General features: G+C 42.7%; 1 protein-coding gene across 6 annotated transcripts in view; it reads left to right on the top strand.

The window, feature by feature from the left end:
* The window catches only part of THRB (thyroid hormone receptor beta), a 188,657-nt gene that overhangs the window by 71,657 nt on the left and 93,646 nt on the right, over positions 1–23,354 (top strand). For all 6 annotated transcript variants that reach the window (XR_013831984.1, XM_079947403.1, XM_079947406.1 and 3 more), the window contains exon 3: positions 7,715–7,752. The gene's annotated coding sequence lies outside the window, so the exon portion shown is untranslated. The remainder of the gene's footprint in view (positions 1–7,714; positions 7,753–23,354) is intronic.

Below are 23,354 nucleotides of genomic sequence, written 5' to 3'. Positions count from 1 at the left end.
ACAGGATTGTATCTAGAGTCCCAATTCTCCACCTTATGCTGTCATTGGTTCAAACACATCTTTCACTTGAGTTGCTACATCTGTAACCTGAAATGGTGTGGGAGGAAATCCAGAAAAAACTTGATAGCCTTACTCAATTATATCAGCACCCGAATGAGTCTTTGGGCAGAATGATGGCACGTCAGATGGGAATTGTTCTTTAGATTTCATGTTTTGACCTCTACCTTAAATGCATAACTTTCTGCAATTTTTACCCACAATTCTATTCTGGCTTGAACTAGTTGTTTGTTCGAACAGAATACAGTGGTACCTCAGGTTAAGTACTTAATTCGTTCCGGAGGTCCGTACTTAACCTGAAACTGTTCTTTTTTTAAAAAAAAAAAATATTTTATTAAATTTTCATACAAGATCCCTTCACCAAAAAATAATACACAAAAAAGCCAAAACAAATACACCAAAAAACCGTATAGAAAAAAAGAAATAAAAAATAAAAAAGGAAAAGAAAAAAACCAACCATTCAATACAATTTTTTTTATATATAACTAACTGGACTTCCTCACATCTCCTTTACCCTGCATTATTTATATTAAAAATATCAGCAAATTATTACCTTGTTTCATACCTTATTTTGTACTTTCCAAATATTATACTTCTAAATTTAAGATAATTTTTATCATTTACTCATACCTTAAATTTAAACATATTGCCTTAAATTTCGACCTTTTCTTACTTATAACTTAATTTTCTATTTTACAAAATCTATTTGCTGGAACTGAGATTTTCTAAATCGTGCAGATACTTCATACAACTTACATTGTTTTTGTAAATAGTCCTTAAACTTCTTCCAGTCCTCTTCCGTTGTTTCTTCTCCCAAGTCTCGGATTCTGCCAGTCATTTCAGCCAATTCCATATAGTCCATCAATTGCGTCTGCCACTCTTCCAGTGTGGGCAAGTCTTGTGTCTTCCAATACTTTGCAATAAGTATTCTTGCTGCTGTTGTCGCATACATAAAGAAATTTCTGTCCTTCTTTGACACTTTCTGGCCGACAATGCCCAAGAAACCTGAAACTGTTCTTAACCTGAAGCACCACTTTAGCTAATGGGGCCTCCTGCTGCCGCCGTGCCGCCGGAGCATGATTTCTGTTCTCATCCTGAAGCAAAGTTCTTAACCTGAAGCACTATTTCTGGGTTAGCGGAGTCTGTAACCTGAAGCGTATGTAACCTGAGGTACCATGGTACCTGCAATCTTAAGCTATGGGCCTGTACTTTCAAAGAGCACTTTGGCCAATGGATGAAAACGGCCTCCCTTTCTCTTCTGCTTTTTCATTTCCAAATGAAATTAAAATAAAAGTGATTGATAGTTAATGTCAGGCTTAGAGTGTTAGAGGCTGAGATGCTTTTCCTCACGACTCATAGCCATTTCCATCCTGCTTTTATTTCCTCTCGCCAGATGCTGGCAATTTCTGCCAAATGTTATCTGATCTGGCTTTTTTACATTTCTGTTTTGAAATGTATATTATGATAATGTAGCAAATGAGCACAGATAAGAACTGCTCCTTTCGTCACATGTTAGCATGAGCGCTCATTTCCCCTCAGCGAGCTTAAGAGTGTGGATCTGAATTAATCTCAGTGATATCTTTGTGCATGTCTCTGCTCAGGTTTTCTTGAGTCAACAACAAATTGAGCTAGCCAGAGTTCACAGAAAATGGAAAGGTCAGTCGATTAGTGTGGTGTTTTAAGTCTGTGAGTGTGGATGGTAATTCATTCTGATTCATGCTGACTTTTTCCTGCACGGGCTAAATGCATTTACTTTTTTGAGGGGTGGGAATCCTTGTTGGGATAATTGGTGTACAATAACTAATTATTAAGAGATGTTTCCGAAATGTATTTGCCTTTTCTGTTTCACATGGCAATGATGCTGAGATCTGTTGCTCTTCACTCTACTTAGGGAAATGTTGTGCTACCTGTTCAACGCAGGCACATTTTCATGCTCAATTCTGTTCAAAAGGGTAAGGTAGATTTGGATAAATAACTGGGAATTCATTCACTAGGGCCATGTGTATTGTGTAGTTTTTAATAGAAATAGATGACATCACCACTGCTGTGATACGCAGATATTTCCTGTACTGTTTGTAGGTTGCTACTGAACCTAGAGTCAAAGGAACATAATGCCCATCATCACATCATGCTAATCCCTAATTTAGTGTGATGTGAATGAGTCATAGTTTGCTTTGTGTTCAAGCACTCCCCTCTCTGGTGCAGGTGTGATGAGCAGAATAGAAGCTTTCACCTGTGAGTTCAGTTTACCAGAAATTACTGTCTTGTCTGAGCCCTTAACTGATTAATGTTAACTATTGTTAACTATGGTTTGTTTAAACAAGTCAGCTTCATAGCCTATAATCGGGACATGGGTGGCGCTGTGGTCTAAACAACTGATTAATGTTAACTATTGTTAACTATGGTTTGTTTAAACAAGTCAGCTTCATAGCCTATAATCGGGACATGGGTGGCGCTGTGGTCTAAACAACTGATTAATGTTAACTATTGTTAACTATGGTTTGTTTAAACAAGTCAGCTTCATAGCCTATAATCGGGACATGGGTGGCGCTGTGGTCTAAACCACTGAGGCTCTTGGGCTTGCCGATCAGAAGGTTGGCGGTTCGAATCCCCATGACGGGGTGAGCTCCCGTTGCTCGGTCCCTGCTCCTGCCAACCTAGCAGTTCGAAAGCACGCCAGTGCAAGTAGATAAATAGGTACCACGGCGGCGGAAAGATGAATAGCATTTCCATGCGCTCTGGTTTCCGTCATGGTGTCCCATTGCGCCAGAAGCGGTTTAGTCATGGTGGCCACATGACTCGGAAAGCTGTCTGTGGACAAACGCCGGCTCCCTCAGCCTGAAAGCGAGATGAGCACAGCAACCCCATATCCGCCTTTGACTGGACTTAACCATCCAGGGGTCCTTTACTTTTTACCTTTTACCATAGCCTATAGTATGAAGTTGGCTGGTTTCAAACAAGCCATAGTTAACATTGACCATGCTATGTCAGGTTCTGTAATGCAACAAGCGGTTAAGCATAGTGGAAGCAAAACGCTTCCAAAATCCTCATGGCGGTGCCAGAGGAGGAGAGATGGAGTGGGGGGAGTGTGTGAACCTAAGGTTTGTTCTTGTGATACTAAACTCTGGTTTTGTGTGATGTCCAAACCAGACTAATATGAAAACAGACCTCATAGCAAATTCTCAAGGTGTGGTATGAACCTTCCGTACCTTTCAAATGAAGCTACAGATGTGAACCAAATGGAAGCTTAACTGTTAACCCCTATGCTTTAAAAAAACAAACAGCAGAAATATTTCTATTGTTATCAATGCAGTCATTGTTTTGATAATTAAACAAATACTTTGATTTTTTTAAAATAATAAAAAACTCTACACTTTTCCAGGGTCAAATCATACAGGCTAAGCAGTTAACATTATGCATAATCAGCATTGGCTTGAAACGTATGCAACTGTTGAATAAAATAAAATTTAAGGGAAGATTTAAAAACAACAACAACATGGGCATTCTATCATTCTTCTTTATCAGTCTAATTTGGTTCCATTTTGGCTGGCAAAATGTAGACTGTTAAATTCTCTGAAGCTGAGATTTGGAAACTATAGCCGATTTCAAACTGTCTTACCAGGTTTAACCCCCCCCCCCCCCCCCCGGTTTGGTGCAGTTTTGACACTTTGCTTGTTTCTGTGAAAGAAGAGCTTTGGGGTGTTCGAAAAGGAAGTACCAGTCGTTTTTTGTTTTTGTTTTGCCAAAAGAAAAAACTTGGGAAAGTCTTTTGTCCTTCGGGATGTTTGTGCATCCTTTCCTTGTTGCGTAGATACAAGAGCGCATGTGTAACACCCTTCAATGCTAATGAAATCAACATGGATAAATAATGACTACACTTTCTTTAAGGGAGAGAACAGTGCTTTAAAACACATGTCTGTGCACGTTACCGCATCAGTTATGTATGTCTGCTTATATACCGAAAATTTTCCCCCAAAAGAGAGGCATTAATTAGCCCACACAGAAAGCATATGAGGCAAGGCTACTCTCCGCCTTTTTATTAAATATCTTTGTGGTGGATCCAGAGAGCCCTTTCTTGGCTGTGAGCTTGCTTATGTGAAATCGAAGTCCTTTAATTGGCTTTTAGAATAACAACAACACCCCCCCCCCGGTAAAAGATGCTTTGGATTATTTCAAGAACGTGGCGTTCTGGACAAGTTACCAAAATTGTTTAAGCTAGGAAATCCTTCAAGCCTGCACTTACTGCATTTAGGATTGCCAATAGACCATTTAACAAACAAACAAAAAGAGCCCTGTGCCCTTTTATTTACTTTTTCTGGCTTGTTTCTTTGTAAAGTGAGGGAGTCGAGCTACCTTTCCCCCTTTTGCTTTAAATATAAATTTCTTGTATTTTGCCGTGCACAGTGACGCTTTTGCAACAAGAGGCTGTTTTGGGACAGGGTGCACAGAGTGGCTCAGTTAAGATGCAGTCATAAAACCATGGTTTGTTGTAATAAGGACAGGCAGGTGAGCGCCTTGAGTTTGTATGCTCACCTCCATCCCTGGTATGTGGGGAAGGAGTTTAAGGTTTCCTTTCGCAGTTTTGACCAAACCTCCTTACATCCAATTATGAGAAACCGTAGTTTGTTCCAATTATAGGTAGTTTATTCAAAGTAGGATTAGGCTGAAGTTTATTATTATCTTGGTGTGCAAATGACCTGTGCTTTAAGCATCAAGAGAAGTATAGTGTCCCGATCGAGGGCAGTAAGAGTCCTGGTCTATTCTCCCTTAGTCAGACCACACCTGGAATACTATGTCCAGATCCAGGCACCAAAATTTAAGAAGAATATTGACAAGCTGGAACATATGCTGAGGAGGGCAACCAAGATGATCAACGGTCTGGAAACCAAGCCTTATGAGGAACAGTTGAGGGAGTTGGGTATGTTTAGCCTGGAGAAGAGGAGACATGAGATCTAAAGGACTGTCTGTCACGTGGAAGAAGGAGCAATCTTGTTTTCTTCTGCTCCAGAGGCTAGGACCCAAACCAGTGGCTTCAAGTTACCAGAAAGGAGAGTTCAACTTAACCTCAGGGATAACTTTATGGCAGTAAGAGCTGTTGGAAAGTGGAACAGATTTCCAGGAGAGGTTGTCCTTGGAGGTTTATAAGCAGAGGTTGTAAGGCCACCTGTCATGTTGAGATTCTGGCATTGCAGAGGGTTGTACTAGATAATAATTGTATTTACGGGACCGCCTCTCCTGGTATGCCCCGCAGAGGACCTTAAGGTCCATGAATAATCCTAGTTTAGAGGTCCTGGGCCCTAAGGAAGTCAGATTATCGTCCACCAGGGCCAGGGCCTTCGCAGTGATGGCTCCGACCTGGTGGAATGCTCTGTCCCATGAGACCAGGGCCCTGCAGGATTTAACTTCCTTTCGCAGGGCCTGTAAGACGGAACTATTCTACCTGGCTTTCAATTCGAACTTAGCCTGATCTTTTATTCCCCTTCCTTCCCTCCCCCTCCCCGTTTTATGAAGATTACCTGCTCTGGGATCCCACAGCTAATTCTCCCCTGGTCTCCTCGCTGGCCCAAATAGGACTAATTTAGCCAGCTAGCCCTGGTGATCATCTAATGTTTATTGGATGGATTTCCCCCCCTAAATTGATCTTTGAATTCTGAATTTATTGTTATTCACGTTTTATACTGTATTTTATGCTGTTTTTTGTTGCACCAATTAAGTGTTTTAAATTTTTGTTAGCCATCCTGAGCCCAGTTTTTTGAACCAGGAAGGGCGGGGTATAAATAAAAATTTATTATTATTATTATTATTATTATTATTATTATTATTATTAGATGACCCTTGGGATCCCTTCCAACTCTTCAAGTCTGTGATTTGTTCAAAAGGATGAAGTCTCCTTTGTTTAAGCCATCTTCACCTCATAAGTGGGGGAGCCCATGAACCCATGTTTTTGCTTGAAGGATCCTCATTACATCCGAACCAGAGATTATCATGGTGCTAACTCTTTGACATAGCTTTTACACTTGTTCCCCGCCTACACTCAAGGGAGGATGACAGTCCCATCAGTGTTGTGGAAGAAGTGACTGAAGATGGCAAGTGGTGAGGGCAGGGATATTTTTGTTGGTTGTTTAACTCTGCAAAGGGACATCTCTAAGTATAATATAGTCAAATGAAAGGGAATCTTCCTTTTATTTAGGTATTCAAGTGTGTGTGTGTGTTCTATGGTTCATTAACACCCACAGCCAGATCAGATTACATTAAAATTCAGCATGCATCACAAAGAAGTAAGGGGGAAAAACCTTAGCAAACCACAGTTCCCAGGATGAGTTTTAAACAGGGTGGATTTGATTTAAATCACAATTTAAATCACTAGTTAGTAAGACTTGATTTAAATCTTTCTTTCTTTCTATTTACAGAAAGACATTCCTGCTTAATATTTACAACCAGATGAAAGTTTCATTTTTTGATTAATAAATTTTCAGAGTAGTTTTTACGGTTATATCAAAAATTGTGGATTTGGTTATACGTTTAGAAATACATAGACAGATAATTATGAAAATATTGTGAGGTTTAATAAGTTCACTGTTCATATTTGGACACCTTTTCTGCTGTACTTTATTGGAAGGAGAAAAATAATCATTTCCTTAATAACAATTTAAACAATTTGTTTAAGTAAAACAATAGCATTATAGCTTATGTATCCTTGTTTGTTAACTGATGTGGTTAAACTTTTTTTTTAAAACTTAGACAGAGTTTTAGCACACATGAAAAACTTAAAACAAATCCTTATTTCCTGATGAATAGTCTTTGAACTATAATGTAACCTAAATAGAAAACTATCTTTTGAAAGATTATTTTCCTCTAAAAGCATTTTATTTTAAAAATCCAATTTAAATTTAAAAAATTGATTTAATTTTTTTAAAAAATCTGATTTTAAATTTTTTAAAATCCATTTTTTATTTTTATTTTTAAAAAATCATTGATTTTTATCCACCCTGGTCTTAAATTGGAATAAAATTGCTACAAATGTGTATGTGGCTTTTGCTTCTAGCGCGCTTTTACATGTCGTGGATTTATATTTTTATTTTTTAAAAAACCCTGAGCTTCCTATGCATTTTGTTTTCAGGAATAGTTACTATCACGTTGGGAACTGTGACAAAAGTCTCTTTGTCAGGTGCTCTTCTGTTCCTTAACGTTCACTGTTCAGAAGCATGAGAAAGCCCGTGAAAATCATGGGGTGAGCTTGGAAAACTTTGGGTTACCATTTGAAGCCTTTCAGAATGCTTTCAAGTGCTCCTTTGGTTGAACCTCATTATCTAGATTTGTATCAAGACTAGAGCTAAAACATCTATCAAACGTGGCTTCCATGTGGACAAGTAAGCGGAATGACCCTCATTCTTTAGCTTTTTAATGAGATCCATTTATGAGTATCCAAGGCAGAAATCAAAAACTGAATAATCTGACTGTGCTGAATGAAGAAGATTGTGTTGACTAATCTTTTGTCAAAGATCAGTTTCACCTTCTTTATTAAAAAAACCCCTGAGGTTTCTGAATATTCACAGCAAAAGCATGTCTATGTTTCTTAAACGTGGTGTATTCTTGCTGAAAGCCTGCAAGCACATTTAAATATATAATCATTACTTTTTTTCTGTTCTCTCCACAGCATGCAAGAGATCCCGGTACTTCAGCTTTCTGATCAAAGTAAGTGACGATGAACAAAAGCCCTAAGTGGGAGGAAATGTGCTGTCTGAAATACTGTACACTCCGATTGGGAGGGCAGGAGATGCAAGAAGCAAATGAAAATAATTATCTTTGCATCTTCTTAGCATAGAACTCCTCTCTGGGGGTGGCAGAACTAGACTAAGACGGCAAAGGGCCACCTGCCCCAAGGCCAGCCCTGCCATTAGGCAAGGTGAAGTGGCTGCCACAGGCAGCGTGAAGCACTGGGAAAGTACTGTAGAACAATGCATCCTTAAAGTAGCCTGTTGGTCTTAGATATAGTGGAGGGTGCTGCCAGTTAATTGACAGTCTGGTTGACTTTTATGGTCATGAAATGAGATGGGGGGCTGCCGCCGCCATCTTGTCCTTTATTTCTTTATTTATTTGCTATTCACACCCCGCCCTTCCTACCGAATGGGGAAGCCAGACCAGCTCACAACGTGCAACAATGCCAAAAGTGTCTCTGGAACATTTGACGCATATAAAATCCACAGTTCCAAATAAAGTGGTACCTTGGTTCTCGAACCTAATCTGTTCCGGGAGTCCGTTTGACTCTCGAAACCGTTTGAAAACCAAGGCGCGGCTTCCGATTGACTGCAGGAGCTACCGAAAAATGTTCGCAAACTGGAACACTTACTTCCGAGTTTGCCGCTTTCGGGCGCCGATTTGTTCGACAACTAAGCCGTTCGAAAACCAAGGTACCACTGTATGAAAATAAAACAGCAGCTGTTAATATCCAGGGTGCAGTAAAATGACTTGGGATGGACCCACCTCGCCCACAACCTGGAGAGAGAACGTATCTGGCATCAAAGATCATGTGATGTGTCGGCCACAGTTAAAATAAGGTTTCAAGCTATGAAATGCGTCCAATGCGCAATAAATCTGGATTTTGGCATAGTTGGGGAGGGGGCTTTGCGAAGGCGAGTGTGCTGGCTGAAGGAAGCTGTTGTGCTTTCTCTTGGGTCTTCCTGTGCCTGCAGACTTAGCACAGAAAAAATGCATGCCGCTGCTGAATACTGATGGCAGGCGATAGAGCAGATCCGAGATGTGTGACATTGAAAATAGAGTTCAGCTCTATGTGCATGTTTGCACAAGGGCAAAAACTGGACATACACTTTAAGGTTTAGAATCGACTTGCCATTGTGCTACTTCCCAGGAGAAATGCTTGGAACTGGAAGCCTGGTCCAGGTATTTAAAAAGTCTATAGGCACAGCTCAGGGCTCCTCTGCTACTGAAAGAAATATGGGGGGTTGTCAGTTCCTGGCACCCACTTTCCTAGTTAACTCAAGACTGGAGACACAGTGGTAGAAGGAAAGGGAGCGTACAATGGTTTGGGGAGAGAAACATGAAGTGGGTGTAGGATCTAGGCAGAGCAATAGAACCAAGTGGTGGAGGAGAAGCAGGTCAATGGTTGTAAGTATGAGGAGGTGTACTGGCAAGTACAGAAGATCAGAGAGGTTCAACAGGAGAGGAAGGACCATAAGACCACAGGTTTTACATGCAGAAGGTCCTGACATCAATCCCTGCCATCTATTGGGAGGGCAGAGAAAGATTCCTGCTTGAAGCCCTGGAAAACCACTGCCAATCATAGATGGAGAACTTGAGGTTCTCCAGATGTTGCTGGACCCCAGCTTCCATCAGCCTCAGCCAACATGGCCAACGGTCATGGATCAGGAGTATCCATTGGCAGACCTCAGGCTCTCAAATTTCTGTGGTCCCCTACAAGACACTAAAATGCTTCACATCCTCCCCCCCCCCCGCCCTGTTCCATAGCATTGCTGTGGTGCCCCCTGCAGCAGACACTACCCTGAAACCACCTTTGGGTGGACCACAGCTTCCCTATCCTTGATTTAGACAATGCTGAGCTAGATGCATCGAACGTCTGACTCAGTATAACTCCCAAACCTGAGAGATGGTGAGTCACACGCTAAATTTTCATTGCCAGTGTGCAGAATACTTAAAACTTGAGCTGGCAGAGAAGAGAACAATTACAATAGGAAATGCCTGTTTTCAGGTTTTGTTAAGGAGGGTGGATTAATGACAAGAGCACTATACTCCTGAGGAGAAAAGATTCTTGAAAATAACAAGAACTGTTCAGTCCCTCAGGCAAATCAGCACCACACCTCCTGGAATGGGTAGCTGGCATGTTGCGTTTGATGGAATCCAGCTCAAGTGCTTTGATTTCTTGTGTCGGCTTTTTTCATGCAACACAATTTTATATAGAATTAGGTTATGGCTTCAAGAACTCAGAAGTGGTTGTTCAGGGATAAATCTACATCTACTTCTGCCAGCCATTACATCTCTCGCCAGATTGGTGCTTGCTCTAGTTATCTCCTGCTTGGACTACTGCAATGTGCTGTAGCTGGGGCTACCTTTGAAGGTGACCTGGAAACTACAACTAATCCAGAATGCGGCAGCTAGACTGTTGACTGGGAGCGGCCACCGAGACCAATAACACCAGTCCTGAAAGACTTACATTGGCTCCCAGTACGTTTCTGAGCACAATTCAAAGTGTCGGTGCTGACCTTTAAAGCCCTAAACGGACTAGGCTCATTATGCCTGAAGGAGCATCTCCACCCCCATCGTTCAGTCTGGACACTGAGATCCAGCTCCAAGGGCCTTCTGGCGGTTTCCTCACTACCAGAAGCAAAGTTACAGGGAACCAGGCAGAGGGCCTTCTCAGTAGTGACACCCTTCCTGTGGAATGCCCTCCCACCAGATGTCAAGGAAATAAATATCTGACTTTTAGAAGACATCCTGTTTAGAAGGCAGCCCTGTTTAGAGAAGTTTTTAATGTTTGAAGTTTTATTCTGTTTTTAATGTTCTGTTGGAAGCCGCCCAGAGTGGCTGGGGAAACCCAGCCAGATGGTTGGGGTATTATTAATAATAATCATCATCAGTTTGGGTGTCCTTAGGTTCTGCATAGTTCTAACATTAATGCACAGGTGGGAGGGGGCTGCCTGTAATGTAGCCAGAGACAGCCAATAAATCACATTTGGCTATTAGAGAATGGGCTTTGCCCCTAAAAGAGGCCCTTTTTGACACGGGCCAAAATGTCCTTTTTATTGCCTAGTGCACGGATGGAGACCCTGCAGCACTTCATATGTTATTGAACTCTCGTTCCCATCAGCTCCATTTAGGAAGGCCTGGCATGACAGGGATAACTTGTATTTTCGGCAGCAGTCGACCTATCAGAGCACCAGATGTCTGCACAGTACTCTTAGCAGCAAGAATAAGTGTACAATTCTGATAGTAGAATTGTAAAGAATTTTCCTTGCATGAAATGAGAGAGGAAATGTGTTGTTTTGTTCTGTTTTCTTTATCTTCCCCTCTGTCTCTTATTATCCATCATCCAACCTAAAAAAAATATCTTCTGGATAAAACTTGGAGAAGGTTGATTGGGGTATGATCTTCAAAGCATGGCACCAATTAAGCCTTATCCACTTTGTGGACTTTCCAGTAGCAGAGGAAAGTATCATCAAGAAACAGTCTTGCAAGCAGGAAGCACCTTAGAAGCCTTCTTAGAAGCCAGTAAGGGGAATGAAGCTCTGGAAAAATCACTCATTGTCATAATGATAATTTGAAGCACTCTCCACTTCCACAAACTATTTACTCGGGGGCAGTGCTGGTGGGTTTGGTTGCATTTGGATGGGAGCATATGGTACCTGTGTAATATTTGCTCTGTTTATTGGAAGCAAATAGATGGCTGCTAAAGGTAAAGGTAAAGGTACCCCTGCCCGTACGGGCCAGTCTTGACAGACTCTGGGGTTGTGCGCCCATCTCACTTAAGAGGCCGGGGGCCAGCGCTGTCCGGAGACACTTCCGGGTCACGTGGCCAGCGTGACATCGCTGCTCTGGCGAGCCAGAGCCGCACACGGAAACGCCGTTTACCTTCCCGCTGGTAAGCGGTCCCTATTTATCTACTTGCACCCGGAGGTGCTTTCGAACTGCTAGGTTGGCAGGCGCTGGGACCGAGCAGCGGGAGCGCACCCCGCCGCAGGGATTCGAACCGCCGACCTTTCGATCGGCAAGTCCTAGGCACTGAGGCTTTAACCCACAGCGCCACCTGCATCCCTAGATGGCTGCTACCCAGCAGCAAAAAAGGGGACGCGGGTGGCGCTGTGGGTAAAACCTCAGTGCCTAGGACTTGCCGATCGCATGGTCGGCGGTTCGAATCCCCGCGGCGGGGTGAACTCCTGTCGTTCGGTCCCAGCTCCTGCCCACCTAGCAGTTCGAAAGCATCCCCGGGTGCAAGTAGATAAATAGGTACCGCTTTATTGCGGGAAGGTAAACGGCATTTCCATGTGCTGCGCTGGTGCTGGCTCGCCAGGGCAGCTTCGTCACGCTGGCCACGTGACCCGGAAGTGTCTTCGGACAGTGCTGGCTCCCGGCCTCTTAAGTGAGATGAGCGCACAACCCTAGAGTCGGTCACGACTGGCCCGTACGGGCAGGGGTACCCTTTACCTTTACCTTTACCCAGCAGCAAAACGTACGATCCTCCATCAGATTGTGCTTCACTCTCAGCTGATTCACAGCTATTCTCCCCCAACCCCCCCACCTCTCAGTCATTAAATCTTTGCACCTCCTACTAGCCAAAGGATGTCACGTTGCAATAGCAGGAAAGAGAGTACGCCAAGCACTCAAGGAGCATTAATGCATTTTTGTTAAAGGCTACCCATATGTTGCCAAGCGATAGTTCTTTTCATAGTAGTCAGAACAACCATACTCGTGATGACACAGGGACAAACACATATCAATTTTCATAGTTATATTTCTTGATGAGAAATTCTTACAAAGTAATTTCCCCTTTGTTTAAACCAATTCATGAACCAAGAACTTATACATTGACCACTAATAACGAACCATATATTGTAGATATTACTCTGCATTTATTATGCTATTTTTGTGATGTACAGTGGAACCTCGGAAGCCGAACTCCTGTAAACTCAAAACGTTTCGGCTCCCAAACAATCGGAAACCGGAAGTGATTGTTGCGGTTTTCGAATGGTTTTTGGAAGCCGAACGTCCGGTACTGCACCTTGGAAGTCGAACATTTTGGAAGTTGAACGGACTTCCGAAACAGATTACATTCGACTTCCAAGGTATTTCTGTATACTTATTTGTATAACATTATTCTTGTTTATAAAACCCAATAAAAAGTTATTCCAAAAAAAGGAATAGCAAATAAAAGTGCTTTACAGTTCCTATAGGCTGCCTATGAATATACTTGTGAAGAAGGAAGTATTTAACCTGGGGGGCAGGATATTATGGGGAATTTTTTTTTAATATGGGGGGAATATTACTATTAATAACATCAGTATCCAGCCCTTTTTCCAATGTGATGAGGGTCTTATGAATGGATGGATTTACCCCAGTTGATGTCCCTGTGATTGTCCCATGAATAAGGGTTTAACTTTGGATCTCCCAAAGATTTCAAGGGGAGGAGGAGCCAAAAGTTGCTGGCCTTCTGACAGAGAGCCATAGATGTCAACGTTTCCCTTTTTTTTAAGGGAAATTCCCTTATTCCGAATAGGATTCCTCGCAAGAAAAGGGAAAAGTTGACAGCTATGCAGAGAGCATGGAGAAGGCCTTCTGTCCCATCTCCCTTCTTGATGCAATGGCTGCTGATGACAGTTGAAGAAAGAGCCTGATGGAGCCTGCCTGACAGATTCCCTGTTTGTTGAGAAGATCCATAATGAAGGGCCAACCTTCCCCTGATTGTCAGATCAGCCACAGAGACCAATCTTCCTTTGTGCAAAGGGCAGCTAGAGAGCAGAAAGGAGGTGCCCTTTGACCTCTGCCATCAGCCAGAGGATGCTCCCTCTATCTACTAGGGAGAACATCGTGGCAAGGTAGGGTCCATCTCATCCATTGGCTAGAGAAGGAACAGCAACAGCATTTTTAGTGAGATATTGCACTTTCAGCGTTGCGAAGATGCCAAATCCCTAGCTGTTACTTCATATGTTCTATTATGATAACGAGCAGATGCTGGATGGGAAAGAAAAGCTCTTGTGAAAACCAGGAATGTGGGTGTGGATGATTCCCTGCTTGTCCCGAGTTCACTGTTTTTAAGAAGCGTTTTGAGAAGAGTTATTAATGCAAAGCAGCGTAGACATTTTGCTGCATGTTTGCTGTGCATATTTTGACAGGTTGTATGGTCCCCGTCATCACCCCACCCTCAAAATTTGACTTTCTCAGACGCAGATCTAATTTTGCGTGGACAATAATCATCCGAGACTTCTTCAGAAACTAGCTTCTAATTCCTCTTCTTGGATCGCCTAACAATAGCTGCTGTAGGCTATGCAAAGCATTTTCTCTTCTTGGTGGCTGATGGGATTGGCCGAGCTATGAACTTTGTTTCGTTAGCAGGCTTAGGCCGCGGAGCTGTGAGGCAGCTGTGCACGAGGCACTTGCTTCTGGGGTTTATGTTGTGATTATTTATTTGCAACTTGGTGGGGCTCTGTGTGTGTGTGTGTGTGTGTGTGTGTGTGTGTGTGTGTGTTGCAGCTCTCTGAGTATTTCAGAGGCTAATTTGTATATGCATAGTTAGAACATACTGTACATGCATGTACATGTATGTGTGTGTGTGTGTATACACACACACACACACACACATACATACATACATATTGTCAGTGCTTTTTTCTTAAAAATGTTTAGGGGTACTCTCATTTTGACTCAAAATCACCATTTTATAGTTCAAATCGGGGGAAATAAATACAGTAAATGGACAAAAGTACAAAGATTCACAAAACGTTTAGGGGTATGCGTACCCCCGCATACCCCCAGAAAAAAAGCACTGCATATTGTTACAGATTTTTTGGGAGGGAGACACCCCCTCCCCAAACCCTAGAAAATAATTATTTGATTATTTGTAGTATGGAAGAGAAGACTGAATGTCCGTGGAAAAGAACAAGCCAGGCTTTCTTCTAAGACAGGGACTCGCCTGGGATAGAGGAATTCACATGACAGAAGGTGTTGTTGATGGTCAATCTAAGAGGAATCTTGGGCCTGGGCAGATAGAGGTTGCCATGGTGATGGGATGTGCTGTTTTAGGTGACTGGAAAATAAGAGTTTTTAGATCAACATGCGCTGTGAAGAAGAAGGGAGCACAAAGACTGGGGTCTGTCTCGGACAGGCTGGCTACAGGACCAACTGTTTTATATTGGATATGTGATTATTAAGGAAATGGGGACACTTGAATTGTGCTCACTTAAAAAACTCTGTGAACTTTTTGGCTACACATCAGGTCTGCTCCTTCATGTGCAAAAAGCATTCACGTGCTAAAAGTTGTTTGATGTGAGTCTTTGGAAACTAGGAAGTCCTCGGTTGTGCTGGTGTCAATCATGCAAAACAAGGGACAAAATATTTTTCTGTCAAGTATCCTGAGATGAGCTTCCTTCTGGTAAACATGTTTTCTGATCACTAGTATCAACCACTTAGTTCACTTCTTGCCTTCCTAAAACTCTGTTGAATAGTTTAAGCTTAGCCAGTGGAGGGATCAAAATTATGTCTAGCCCAACTTTGAAGACAAGGGGGGAGGAATATAGCTATATCCATTTGTTTCTCTGATTCCTGGCATGGCATGAAAATTTCCTCCTTACCTCTTGCCAGCCAGCTGCTTCTTTTCCCTTTCCCTTCTCATTGAAGTCTTGCTAAGACAGATAAACGCATGTGTAGCACTTAGCCCTTTGGCTCTGTGTTCTTAAAATAATAATAGTCAATTTTGCTTGGTTATTTATTTCATTTAGAAGAGGCAAGTGAGCTTGTTCCTGAAACTTGACATTCCGGTTACTGAACCACATGAGTATCCAAATTAGCATCAGATTGTAAGATTTGCACAGAGTAGGTCCTAGGGGAGAGTCTAGCATAGGCCAAAGAATATAAGATAATTTTCAAGCATCGCTACAGTTTAAATATTTGAGAGCCAGTATGGTGCCATGGTTAGAGGGTTGGACTGGTGGCAGGGTTCAACCCCCTGATCAGCTATGAAGGGTGACTTTTGGCCAGTCAAATTCTCTTACGCTCACCTCCTGATAGCTCATTTGTTGGAGCATGAGATTCTTGATCTCAGGGTTAAGGGTTTGAGATCCATGTTGGGCATAAAGATTGCAGGCGATTGGACCCTCATGGTCCCTTCTCTACAATTTCATTATTTTATGATTCCATGATTCTATACCTCGCAGGGTTGTTCTGAGGGTAAAAGTAGAAGAAACAGACTGTGTATACCACCTTGAGGAATGTGGGGATGTGACTGTAATAAATAATTTCTTGCAAGAAACCTATAAACTATGGACAATGTATATTCATGTGGCTTCAACCCTGCATATACATTTGTTTGACACTCTTGGTTCTGCTGAATTTCCTAGACTATCTGTGCATAGTTTTATTAGAGGTGTATGGGGCAACCCAGCCAGATGGGCAGGTTACAAGTAATAAAATTGTTGTAGTTATTATTATGCATGTCACCTACATTTTAAATACGTTTCGGAGGAAACACATTGCCTGTCTTAGTTGTGCAACTAAGAATGCATTTAAAAGACTTTCTCAGATCATACAGTATCAGTATTATGTCTTACTCATGTTTCAACCTTTGACACCTTTAGTTTGTTTCCTTGTGTTATCTTTAGAAGCAACACTTTTTTACCCGAAGCTCTGTATGTATGTATGTATGTATGTATGTATGTATGTATGTATGTGTGGTTCTTCTGTGAGGGTAATTTCTTTTACAAAAAAAAAAAAAAAAACCAAGCTACTGCAGTGACTCATCTAAAGTGCAAAGGGGCAATTATTTCTGTGTGCATTATTATGCCTGATTTGCTTTCTATTTTTAAACAACATGCTTCTGCGATGAACAAGTCCATACTCAAAAAAGCAAAAGCAAAATTCAAACAGATCGTCTGCTGTAGCTGAAAAAGGTAAAGGAAATAACACGAGCTGAGAACAACATTTACAGAGTAAGCCTTGGTCCACTGCCTGAGTCTAGTACCCCTGCAACCTAGCAATACAGGGGAGATTTCAGGGATTACGTTCAGATTAAATGCCAACGAGAGCCGAGTCCTGGCGAGATGCCATTGAGGTCACATGAGGATAATCAGAATTTTTCATAGTTTAAACTGAAATGTCTTCAGTGTGGCTGGGCCCCCAGTGTCAATGATTTGGGTTAAGATTCCTAGATCCTTCCTGTGTGCATCATTGTTCATTTACCTAAAAACAAAGTAATAATAATAATAACAACCCTCATGCTGTTGTAGGTCCCTTTGTGTCAGTCTTTCCCCTAAAACTGTACTTACCACTACCGTTGTTGTTGTTGTTGTTGTTGTTGTTGTTATTATTATTAATACCCCACCCATCTGGCTGGGTCACCCCAGCCACTCTGGGCGGCTCTCAACTGAATACCCTTTGTAGACAGAATAGGAAATGGAATTGTATAAAATGAACGAATGGGTGCCCTGTGCTTGGTCTTAAACTGACCATATATAATGGGACTGAAGCTCAAGTAAGGGTTGCAATAGTCGTGTTTCTTTAAAAGCTTCTTTTAATACTTATCTTTATATCTTTTGTCTCCTTGCCTTGTAACTGCCTCTCACCTCACATTTATTCTCACAGCAACTCTAGAGGTGGCTTAAGGGCTGAGAGACAATGACTTGCCCAAGGTCACTCTCAAAACAGTCCTCTTCCTCAGAGACCTTTAGTTAGTTGGTTATTTTTTTTTTAAAAAAAAAAGAATAATAGAGAATATGAAGGTGTGGGTAATGTGAAAAATGACAGTTTATACTTCACCTACAATGTAACAGAAAGACTTGTTCACAGAAGCAATGCTGTGTAGCATTGACTTCAACTGCGAATAATGCAATCCCAAGTGGAAGCAGTTTATGAATGTTAAATATATATATTCTTCAGTAAGGGAGATAGCACAGTGAGTTGAAGACATACCTATGCTACCTCAAGTTATTTCCTTCAAGGTTTTTGCCTTTTATTCGGAGGGTCGTGGCCAGTGGCATAGCGTGGTTTGCTGGTGCTTGCGGTAGGGGTGCACGCCAGCAGTGGCAGGGCATGGAGGGTAAATGGAGCCCGCCACGCCAGCCTAGGCCTCACCACCACAACCCCCCCATTGGAACCAAGCGGGGGCCGCAGAAGAAGTTACTTTAACTCAGTGCTATGTTGGCTACAACCGCATAATTCATTCTTTTGTGCTTCCCTCAGGGGAAGAACTAATTTTTGTACTGTCATATTTCTTGACATTTAAGAACCTGGTGGCCTTCTTTTACTCAGCTGCTGTAAGCATAATGTACTTACTCCTAATGTTTTTTTTATTATTATTTTAATTCCTCAATCAACTCCACCCCAATATTCTACTTTAAAAGTTCATCAGGTGTCCCCATATTTGAAATAATTTACAAATATATCTGCTATATGGCTTTCTAGCATTTTACAGATATTTCTGAAGTTGACAATATTTTTTGCTTCCTTTCTACCAAGCAGCATGAAACAATTAAATGAAGGAAAATATGAGTCAGGATCATTTCACTTTTTAAAAGGAAAGCTGACGCCCATATTTCAGAACTCTGTGACCGCTGAGAAAATGAATGGACACAGATATTTTCACATCTTCCGGAAGATAGTGATTTGAGTTCAGCTGGAGTAGGGGTGAATAAAAATGAGACCATTTTATCAGCATGTGCAAATTCACTGTTGACACCAAATTATATGGAACATCCATACCTTGGGTTTCAATAGAAGACTTAAGCACTCCCATTGAAATAAAACGATTTTTTAAATGTTTAGCTCTGGCCATATTAAACTATGGGGCACTCTATAATCCATGGGCATTATTCAACCAGGTTTTACTCAAGAGTGGACCTATTGAAATTAATGTTTATTAATTTTAATGGGTCAACTCTGAATAAAACATATTTGAATACCACCCTATGTACTTTAGTTATGCTAATTTGTGAATGCAAGTATTCACAGGACTATGGACACAATGCAAAGTTCTCATTCAGTTCCATGTCTAACTTTTATTTCACAAATATTTGTTCTTCTTGTCAAGTTGTTATGTCATCTTGTTGTTCACATTTGAGCATTATGTATTTTTTGGAAGTTTGTGTACAAAATTAAGGTGTTTTTCCAGTGATGACTATTCATTATTGGCCCTGGAAATAATTCTACTAGTGTTGCAGGTTATATAAAAGTAACTGGTTTAATTCCTCAAGAACAAACTAATCACAGGATGAAAGAGGAAAATGTTGTTTTACACAAAGATTGTTACTTCAATGGGAATATGATCAATCACGTATCAGTGTCTGATAGCAAGCTAAAAATATTGGTGTATAATATGCATAACGTAAATCACACCTTGGCCTGTTTGAATGCCTTATGAGGAACGATGCCTTATGAGGAACGGCTAAGGGAGCTGGGCATGTTTAGCCTGGAGAAGAGGAGGTTAAGGGGTGATATGATAGCCATGTTCAAATATATAAAAGGATGTCACATAGAGGAGGGAGAAAGGTTGTTTTCTGCTGCTCCAGAGAAGCGGACACGGAGCAATGGTTCCAAACTACAAGAAAAAAGATTCCACCTAAACATTAGGAAGAACTTCCTGACAGTAAGAGCTGTTTGACAGTGGAATTTGCTGCCAAGGAGTGTGGTGGAGTCTCCTTCTTTGGAGGTCTTTAAGCAGAGGCTTGACAACCATATGTCAGGAGTGCTCTGATGGTGTTTCCTGCTTGGCAGGGGGTTGGACTCGATGGCCCTTGTGGTCTCTTCCAACTCTATGATTCTATGATTCTATGAATGGTTTTATCCGTAAGTGAAATCTAAAGCGCAATATTGTTTTCCTTGCATAATTTACATCTTGTTGCATCTGTTCTGCAACTTTTTAGTGTGCTCCCAAATTTATTTCAATGATTAATGGAACTTCTCTGGTCAATTTCAGTTCTCTTGAATCCTAACCTATAGTTGCAAACGGAATATTACATATATTAGATTACACTTTACGCAGTTAAGGTGAGGTGGGTGAAAGCTACTTGTATACCAGTGTGGCTACTTTCACTAGTATACAGTAACTTAGCTCATTTAATCACCACAGATGGTAAAAGCCAGCCCATTTTCAGACCCCATGGCATGGACTATAGAGTAAAGTTTTCTAGTTTACTTTCGGAAGGGGGGGAAAAAGACAAACACATTGTGCCATGCTAATGCACGTTCACTATTGTGCTGCAAAATATGACAGACCAAATAGCACATGTAGGTGGAGGAACGGATAAACAGATTTGGCAGATTATTTTAGTTTGTTGTGCTTCTAAAGATGTTTAGCCGGTATACTATATTCAGCCATAACTCCCAAACTGTTTGGGAAACAAATTAAGCTGAAGACAGATGACAGTGTTTCTTCCAGAATATTGAAGACAGTATGAAAGCATGCAAATCTTGCCACTTTCTCAGTTTTCAAATCTTGAGAATGAGTATCGTGTGAGGAGAGGTGAGGGAACCCTTTCAAACTCTGTTTGATGAGAGAGGATGGAAGAACAAATAGAAACGTAGATATCTATCGAAATTATTATTCTGCTGCCAGCCAAATACCTAAAGCCAGTGTGGTGTAGTGGTTAAGAGTGGTAGTCTCGTAATCTGGGGAACCGGGTTCGCTTCCCCGCTCCTCCACATGCAGCTGCTGGGTGACCTTGGGCTAGTCACACTTCTCTGAAGTCTCTCAGCCCCACTCACCTCACAGAGTGTTTGTTGTGGGGGAGGAAGGGAAAGGAGAATGTTAGCCGCTTTGAGACTCCTTTGGGTAGTGATAAAGCGGGATATCAAATCCAAACTCTTCTTCTTCTTCTATAACCTGTCTCTGATCCGATATCAGTAGCAAAGAGCTGCACCCAGGGAGAAATCCAGACACCGTTGCACCCGCAGCCCTGCTAAGCATGGCGGCCAAGGCTGGGAGGACAAGCACATCACTGTGCAAACCTGGAATTAGTGCAGTGACTGGGCTTGGATTGGACCCGATGCCACCACATGATAATAGAATCAAGAGAGTTGAAAAGGATCCCCAACGGTTATTGAGTAGTCCAACTTTCCTGCAATGTAGGAATAATTACCGTATTTTCCCCTCTATAACACGCAGATTTTTTCTCCTAAAAAGTAAGGGGAAATGTCTGTGCGTGTTATTGAGCGAATGTGTGGTCCCTGGACTGGCGCGAGTGAAGGCAAAAATCAGGCAAATATCAAATCCTCTGGAGAAGGGAAGCCTTGAAAAGAGGAAGCTGCTGCTTTCCTGCATTCTGCCTCAGGGTCTTACTGCCCACCCACTTCTGTTTCGTTACTGTGTTTGCTCAAATGGAACAAAGAGCAGAGAAAACCCCTCCCCTCCAGGCAAGCAGAGGGGAAAGCAGAGCGTCCTTCCTTCTAATTCCTCTCCGTGTTCCGGTGCCGCTACTGCTGCTGCGTCTAGGGACTCGCAGGCAACATGCAGGGGGGGGGGGAGAGAGAGAGAGAGAGAGAGCTGGCTGGCTGGCTTGGGTGGGTGGGTGGGTGGGTGGGGGAACTTTTGCCTTCCTTTCCTCCCTCCGGTAAAACCCCTCTCCTGCATTCTTTGCCAGCTGCTTCTCCGCACACCCCTCTCACTCAGTGCTCCTTGTCCGTTCTGTGTTTTTCCTTCCCTCCCCACTTAAAACGTGGTTACAAAGCACGAATCCACATGGATCCTCAGGATCTTTGCATTGGGTCACCCCAAATTCACCATCAGATCACATAGCAATGATCTGATGCAAAAACAGGGCTGCAATGGTGCAAAAACGTGGTTACAAAGCATGGATCCACATGGATCCTCAGGATCTTTGCATTGGGCTACCCCAAACTCACCATCAGATCACATAGCATATGCATGGCTACAGCCTGCACCATAAAAATCACGCACCCACTGTTGCCTGGGGCTGCAATGGTACAAAAACGTGGTTACAAAGCATGGATCCACATGGATTCTCAGGATCTTTGCATTGGGCTACCCCAAACTCACCATCAGATCACATAGCATATCCATGGCTACAGCCTGCACCATAAAAATCACGCACCCACTGTTGCCTGGGGCTGCAATGGTACAAAAACGTGGTTACAAAGCATGGATCCACATGGATTCTCAGGATCTTTGCATTGGGCTACCCCAAACTCACCCTCAGATCACATAGCATGTCCATGGCTACAGCCTGCACCATAAAAATCATGCACCCACTGTTGCCTGGGGCTGCAATGGTACAAAAACGTGGTTACAAAGCATGGATCCACATGGATTCTCAGGATTTTTGCATTGGGCTACCCCAAACTCACCAGCAGATCACATAGCATATCCATGGCTACAGCCTGCACCAAAAAAATCACGCACCCACTGTTGCCTGGGGCTGCAATGGTGCAAAAACGTGGTTACAAAGCATGGATCCACATGGATTCTCAGGATTTTTGCATTGGGCTACCCCAAACTCACCATCAAATCACATGTCTGTGGCCATATATAATAATAATAATTTATTATTTATACCCCGCCCATCTGGCTGAGTTTCCCCAGCCACTCTGGGCGGCTCCCAATCAGTGTTAAAAACAGTACAGCATTACATATTAAAAACTTTCCTGAACAGGGCTGCCTTAAGATGTCTTCTGAATGTCAGGTAGTTCTTTATCTCTTTGACATCTGATGGGAGGGCGTTCCACAGGGTGGGTGCCACTACCGAGAAGGCCCTCTGCCTGGTTCCCTGTAGCCTCACTTCTCGCAATGAGGGAACCGCCAGAAGGCCCTCGGCGCTGGATCTCAGTGTCCGGGCTGAACGATGGGGGTGGAGATGCTCCTTCAGGTATACAGGACCGAGGCCGTTTAGGGCTTTAAAGGTCAGCACCAACACTTTGAATCGTGCTCGGAAACGTACTGGGAGCCAGTGCAGATCTCTCAGAACCGGTGTTATGTGGTCCCGGCGGCCACTCCCAGTCACCAGTCTAGCTGCCGCATTCTGGATTAATTGCAGTTTCCGGGTCACCTTCAAAGGTAGCCCCACGTAGAGCGCGTTGCAGTAGTCCAAGCGTGAGATAACCAGAGCATGCACCACTCTGGCGAGACAGTCCGCGGGGAGGTAGGGTCTTAGCCTGCGTACCAGGTGGAGCTGGTAGACAGCTGCCCTGGACACAGAGTTAACCTGCGCCTCCATGGACAGCTGTGAGTCCAAAATGACTCCCAGGCTGCGCACCTGGTCCTTCAGGGGCACAGTTACCCCATTCAGGACCAGGGAATCCTCCACACCTGCCCGCCTCCTGTCCCCCAAAAACAGTACTTCTGTCTTGTCAGGATTCAACCTCAATCTGTTAGCCGCCATCCAACCTCCAACCGCCTCCAGGCACTCACACAGGACCTTCACCGCCTTCACTGGTTCTGATTTAAAGGAGAGGTAGAGCTGGGTGTCATCTGCATACTGATGAACACCCAGCATGAAGCACAAAAATGATACATCCACTGTTTCATTCAGATTTTTTTTTCTTGTTTTCCTCCTCTAAAAACTATGTGCGTGTTATGGTCAGGTGCGTGTTATCGAGCGAAAAATACG

Source organism: Podarcis cretensis (genome assembly GCF_951804945.1).
Source record: "Podarcis cretensis genome assembly, chromosome: 12".
Taxonomy (NCBI): Eukaryota; Metazoa; Chordata; class Lepidosauria; order Squamata; family Lacertidae; genus Podarcis; species Podarcis cretensis.
Note: the sequence above shows the minus strand (reverse complement) of the source record. Positions and strands in the feature narration are given on the sequence as shown.